The sequence below is a fragment of the Triticum dicoccoides genome, unplaced genomic scaffold (genome assembly GCF_002162155.2).
Source record: "Triticum dicoccoides isolate Atlit2015 ecotype Zavitan unplaced genomic scaffold, WEW_v2.0 scaffold38721, whole genome shotgun sequence".
Lineage (NCBI taxonomy): Eukaryota > Viridiplantae > Streptophyta > Magnoliopsida > Poales > Poaceae > Triticum > Triticum dicoccoides.
This window is the reverse complement of record NW_021268365.1, coordinates 413-6,496: the sequence shown is the minus strand read 5'-3', so window position 1 is coordinate 6,496 and position 6,084 is coordinate 413. Positions and strand designations below refer to the sequence as shown.

Sequence of the window (6,084 nt, the reverse complement as noted above, 5' to 3'; positions counted from 1 at the left end):
CCGTATTGCGCAACCCCGCCGATCTGACAAGGGGAGGGAGCAGCGGGCCGGCCGGCGGTGTTGTCGCTTCGTCCCGAACCAAAGCCGCTGTGGTGCTCGAGCAGGGAGTCGCCGCCTCCTCCATCAGCCACGGCGAGCACGCTGCTCACCAGCTGTTGCAGCTCCTACGTCGATGGCGGCTCAAGCGCGGAGACAGAGGCACCAGCTGGATTGGAGCGTGGAGCGTGGATCCAAGGTGTGGAAGGCGCTGGCGGCTCAGTTCTTGCCGGATCCGGGTGAGGGCGAGCTAATGGCGGCTCAATCCTAACCTGACGCTGCTACTGCTCGGGCAGAGGAGTTGTCGTGGCTGCAACACCTCCCTTCGGTGGATCCCGTCGCAAACGGGCTCAACGGCGACATATCCGGCCGGGGAAAGAGGAGGCCGTCTGCGGGGAGGAGCTCGGCAGCCAGATCCTGCCTCGGAGATGGGGACGGACGTCGACGTTAAAGTCGTCGGGTAGGAGCAGGCACGGTGGCTGCAAGAAGAGATAGAGATCCCATGTCGTCATGTTTTCGGTGCAGCTATCTTTGTAGCTCCGTGATCCCATGTCGGTGGCCAGGTTGGCCGGTGGTACCCATGTTATATGGGTTGGATTGTATCGGTTTTAGCCCGGTTTTCCGTCAATTAACCGGACAATTCTCACTCCTTCTTAATCAATGAAAATGGCAAGTCTTTGCCTCGTTTCAAAAAAAAGAGAGATAGAGATTAGAGGAGGGAGAAACAGGGGACACACGGAGGAGAAGATGGGAGGAGAGGGGCGACGCGTGGCTATCCTGGTGGTTTTCCGACGGCGAGGCGCAGGTCGCCGGCGACGAGGAGGCCTGGGCCTTCTCGGGGATGGGGATGGGTGTCGCTCAGTCAAAGGGAGGAAGAGGCGTGTGGGAGGAGAGCTCGTGGAGCAAACAAAAAAACATATTATTTTTCTTTCAATGACATGTGGGACCCATAGGGCTCCACAAAAGAGGACAGCGTCCCAAACGGCGCCGTTACATGCAAGGTGTTAAGCGGTGCCAGGTCAACCTGAGTGACAGGCCCCATCTGTCATAAACACACTCAACGGAGCTTCCGTCAATTAGTGTTTTTTGCAAAAAGATTACACAAGACATGGTGTTTTCTACCAAAAAAATGTAGAGTAGTGTTTTCTGCAAAACTAGCCTTCAAAGTGATGGTTTCTTACAATTTACTCGTACAAGTAGAGGCTGCCCTGAGGGTGGGACTGGGGGCGGCCGCCCCGGCCCCGGCCCCCCAAAACGGAGGGGCACCCAGCCATCCAAACCGTAGGAAAGCCATTAGAGCGCTATAAAGCTGTCTCCGTCTCCAGTCTCGAGGAAGAAGATGAAGGGTGAAACATTTTTCCTCTACCGACCTAGGCCTTGGTTTCTTTCTTTGGCAATGGATGTTTTTAGTTGATTGGTCTTTGGTGTTGGGCTACTTCAAGCTGAGCAGGAAGCCCACCGGTTCAGCAGGAATTGAAGCCTCTCAGTACTTGGAGCAGCAATTTGTTACACATACGGACAGTACAGAACTTACCTTACGGTATCACATGGCAATTTTGGTTGGAAATCAAAGGGACGGCCTACATATCAGGGGGAGGTTATTGGTAGTAAGAGATCTGAAGATGTGGCAACTGTGCTCCAATGTAAGGAGCTACCGATGGATTTTGTGAAGGTCTCGTAAACCCATTGTCTGCGCGAAGCAAATGAAGTTGCTAATGATTTAGCAAAGAAATCCTTTAGTGAAAGAACTTCTAAATTTTGCGACTCTAGCTACGTTCCCTGATTTTATTTCTTATTCCCTTGTAAATGACCTCTGGATTACCTGAGAAATAAAATCTTGATGCTTTAAAAGAAAGAGATCTGAATAGGTTTTCAGTCCATAGATTTAATCTGTAAATTTAGTATTTTTTTTAGTTCAACCCTAGGTAAATAATACCTTTAAGAAGAAAAACTAACCGAGTTAGGACCGAAACACATGGCAACAATAAACTGGAGCCTCAATGATAACTAAATAACTTTTGTCTTCGCAGATTTCTATCAATACTAATTTATGCTTTTTCAAAACCGTAATTCAAAGTTATAAGTGGATGGCTGATATATAATTACGCCAGCTTTATTTATTTATGTACATTTTTTATATCCTACTTCATTTATTTTTGTTCTTATAGGCTGATTAAAGTTGCTATCCGGTTCATTATATACATCTGATGAAAGAAATTTGTTTTCAAGCTATTAGTTTAGCCATACAAAAAAATAGTTCATTCTCCACCACCCAGTACAAGCACAATTTAGCTCGTTGGGTAGTAAGAACAATTTAACTTGATATCATGTGTGATCACCCCCTGCCTGCGCCAACGCTAGATCTTTTAGTGTGCCCTGAATGGGTACGCCCCATCACCGCCCCCACACGACCTTGTGGAGAGGCTGAGTCACCAAAGAGAGAACTGCACATCAGCCACTGGCGACCTCGATGAGGCGATTTCAAAGGATGCTTCTCTATAATTCTCTTTCTTTTGATATTTCTGTCAGAAATATTTGAATATTTTTAATGGGCCCGTATTCTCATTTCGCCCCAGGCCCTGAAAATTCCAGGGCCGAGTGTCGAACTTAGTTGTTCCGCTGTATATTATCTTGCCTTCATGGTAAAGTCTGCTGTTAGCCATGCATGCTGTTGTGCCATCTAGATCTGTTCTCATGGGGTTATGTAAACTTCCCGGGTGGTGTCCAAGTTGGTTCATGTATTTACCTATGTCTGCTGGTTCATGTATTTCGTCTGTGTAAAGTTGAAGAATGATCGATTTTACCATTCTGAGTGATGTTATGCTCAGATGAACTCTATTAGTACTTAGTACAAGATCTACCCAGGCGTGCTCTTGTTGTACGAACGAGTGTGATTGATGAAGACTACCATAGTGTTGCCATGTTTGTAATCTGCTATCCTTTAATCTTTTTCAGAAGTATATATGACGAACCAGGTAGCATCTGAAGTTATTGAGATCATGGAAGACGACGATTCTGTAGGTGAAGAATGTTGAGAATTGCTTGAGGTATGTGTTGCTATATACTCTAGTAATTTTCTGATTGTGGTATTGGTAAAAAAAAACCTATTGGTATATCTTCTGTTATTGCAATTTATATATTCTGCCCTCTGATAATATGTCTCGATTTTAAAGTCATGTTCTCTTGTTTTCATAGTTTTTAGGGTTTTTATTAGCATCGGTTATTCGTTCTTTTGCTTTTAAAGTTAATTTACCCATGTAAACTTTTGTGCTACATTGGACTTCTTGCAATACAAAAAAAATGTTCTGGCACGTGTCCATGGAATTTTCGTACATGCGCTAGGTGCTCACTATATTCTAATGTATTGATTAAAAACATATGTTGTGGTTAATGCTTCATAAGCATTCCAATCATTGAAGTATATGTGTAATTCTATTACGTACAGCACACAGCATACAACTATATAGATTAGTACACCCATTTATACCGAATGAAGAGAGTAACGGTACTGTTTTTTTGTTGTTGGCATGTCCATTAGATTTCAGTTTATGCCTGGCAGTTAAAGATAGGTATTTAGTGCAAAGGCTGTATAAAAATGCCTATCATTACTGGATCTATTTTGGTATTAAGTAGTCATTGTCCTTTAGCAAGACGCTGCTTTCTGGGTTTGCTCCCTAAAATTATATTACACCAGCATCTTAATATATTATATCTTAATAAAAAATTTGTTAAAACAAAACACCTTTGTCCTGCCACAATTGGGCTGACACCAACTATACATATGTTATACCTGTTAGATTTGCCTGTGAAGTTAGAGGCTGCTTATACCTTAAAGGGTCCTCAATTAGTATTATTCTATTTATGTATGTTGGAGGAACTCTTGATGCTTTCGTATGCTAAATTTGAGTACTCCCTTTGTTCCTAAATATTTGTCTTTTTAGAGATTTCAAATGAACTACACATATGGATGTATATAGACATATTTTAGAGTGTAGATTCACTCATTTTGCTTCGTATGTAGTCACTTGTTAAAATCTCTAGAAAGACAAATATTTAGGAACGGAGGGAGTAACCCGCGTCCACTTCCTCACCACATTTTCAGGCCAGTTCTGAGTTTAATGTAGAAGATTATCTCAATGAAGGTAAAAGGGTTGAGTTACAACTTCCTGCACTATGAATTCATGATATCATGTGCGATCTGCTTGCATTAGTAGAATGTGCTCATGAAAATAAATATCGAAAGAAAGCTCGCGAACTACATCATGAAAGTGATCCTTTTGATGTATATGTTGCCGTGTTACGTCAATGCAAAAATATTAAGGTTCTCAATTTAAAAGTTTATGTTTTCCTTGATCCATGAGGAGCCTGTTTCTATGGGCTAAGTCCGGGTACATGCTCACTTTTGTTTACAATTAGCAAAACTTTCCCTCGTGAAGCAACCTAATGAGTGTTCTGTACTAACTGCCAAATGTTTCAAAATAAACCTTAACTAACTCCAGAAAAACTCAAATTTGTGTATATATATTAACAGTGAATCTAATGAATTTTGATTTGTTTATTAAACTTTGTTCTGCCTTTCAACGTCATTAGGGAGGATGTGTATGGACCATGAGTCTCCTACTTCTGTTAGAAAGGTAGACATGGTCAATAAATTTGATCATAAAACCATCTAACCATATATATGCCATGCTTGATGTGGTTGATTTGTCAAACGGTCAAACCTCTTTAGGGAAAAGTAACTAACCGGGAAAGTAGAACTTGATGCACTTAATGGGAACTTAATATCAAGCAAACTGATTAAGCAAAAGTCTGGTATTGTTATATACTTATGAACTTACCATTCTGTTATGGTTTTCCTTGTTTTTCTTGCAGGTGGAGATGGAATTCTAGCAGCACCTTCCTTTTTTCCTGATGGAGATGGAATTTTAGCAGCACCAAATCATACTATCATCAATAGTAATGAAAAAACTCAAGACTCGGGTCAGAGTTGCAGCCTGCTGTCCAGTTCCCCAATTGAGGATTCTCCTCTTTATATGCTTGATACTTCAGATGGGGCTCCAAGTGATAAATATGCTATGGATGAACTGACAACCATGAGTGGCAGTCATGGAGTACTCCCTTCCATTCATGAAAATGTAGGGGCCAGCAGTATTGCCTTTGCTTGTACAACTGCAGACATGTGCTTTGTCAATAACCCGCAGTCTCAATTCCTTGTTCAGCCTTCAACTTGCTCTTCGCCTAAAATAATTGATCTTACTGTGATGAATGGCATGGATGAAACTGACGTACGAATGGGATTGGCACCTATACCTGAATTAGTTGATCCTACTGACATGGATCTGATTGATGACGTACCAATGTTACTGGCACCTAGGAAGAATATCACTCTTGCACTTGATCTTGATGGTAAGTTGTTAAATGTTTTTTTTCTCCTGTAAGTTTCTTTTCTTGAACTTAAGATTATTGACATGCTAATTTTCTGTTGCATAGGCACCCTTATCCATTCAGCAAGGTACAACCATGGGGCAGACTTTTCATTCCCTATGCGCCATGGAGAACAATAGTACACTATCTACGTGAAGAAGAGACCACATGCGGACGCCTTCCTTGAAGAGGCGGCTCATATGTTTGAGCTTGTTGTCTTCATGGCTAGCATAAGTTCTTATGCAAACCAACTGATTAATGCACTGGATCCCAAGATTAGACTGATATCACGACGTTTTTTTTCGTGAGTCATACGTCTCGGTAGATGGAAGATATCACAAGGATCTCACCATTACTAAAACTGATCTTGCAAAGGTGTGATTATTGACAATGCCCCAGAGGTGACTTACTTTGAAACTCAAGTCCGGACGTCATTATAATAGTTACGATTATAGTGTTATTGACTACCATATTATTGAGATGAATTTGGAAGCTTACAATTTATGATTTTGAGAAATTGCTATGACTGACAGACAGGGGCGGATCCAGCTATATGGCGAGGTTTGGCAGCCGCCATACCTAAAATTTGGCAAAAGTATTACATATATATACTGTATGTATGAA

At 41.9% G+C, this 6,084-nt stretch overlaps 1 pseudogene; it reads left to right on the top strand.

Annotated features, from left to right (window-relative positions):
• The first annotated feature begins 2,999 nt into the window (after window positions 1-2,999).
• On the top strand, window positions 3,000-5,861 carry LOC119346092 (annotated as a pseudogene).
• Window positions 5,862-6,084: the final 223 nt, after the last annotated feature.